The sequence below is a fragment of the Alligator sinensis genome, unplaced genomic scaffold, assembly GCF_000455745.1.
Source record: "Alligator sinensis unplaced genomic scaffold, ASM45574v1 scaffold248_1, whole genome shotgun sequence".
In the NCBI taxonomy this organism is placed as follows: Eukaryota; Metazoa; Chordata; order Crocodylia; family Alligatoridae; genus Alligator; species Alligator sinensis.
Window position 1 is genome coordinate 919,953 of NW_005842130.1, and position 222 is coordinate 920,174.

The window sequence follows — 222 nt, forward strand, 5'->3', positions numbered from 1 at the left end:
CCCCCCAACAGCTGCTCCCACCCGCTTTTACCTCCTGCTCTAGCTCCAGTACCTCTGGCCCTAACCCATCCAGGCCAGGAGCTATAGCAGCTTCTCCCTAACTGGACTGGGCTGGGGGCAGGCCAAGGCCACTTGCCCCTGCACCTGCTGGAAGAGCAGAGCTGCAGCTGAGGGGGGAAAGAAGGGATGGTTCAGGAACTGTGGAAGGGGAAGAGGAAGGGG

At 61.7% G+C, this 222-nt stretch overlaps 1 protein-coding gene across 6 annotated transcripts in view; it reads right to left on the reverse strand.

Annotated features, from left to right (window-relative positions):
- The window catches only part of TENT4A (terminal nucleotidyltransferase 4A), a 58,384-nt gene that overhangs the window by 43,662 nt on the left and 14,500 nt on the right, over nucleotides 1–222 (reverse strand). The gene's annotated exons all lie outside the window — the stretch shown is intronic.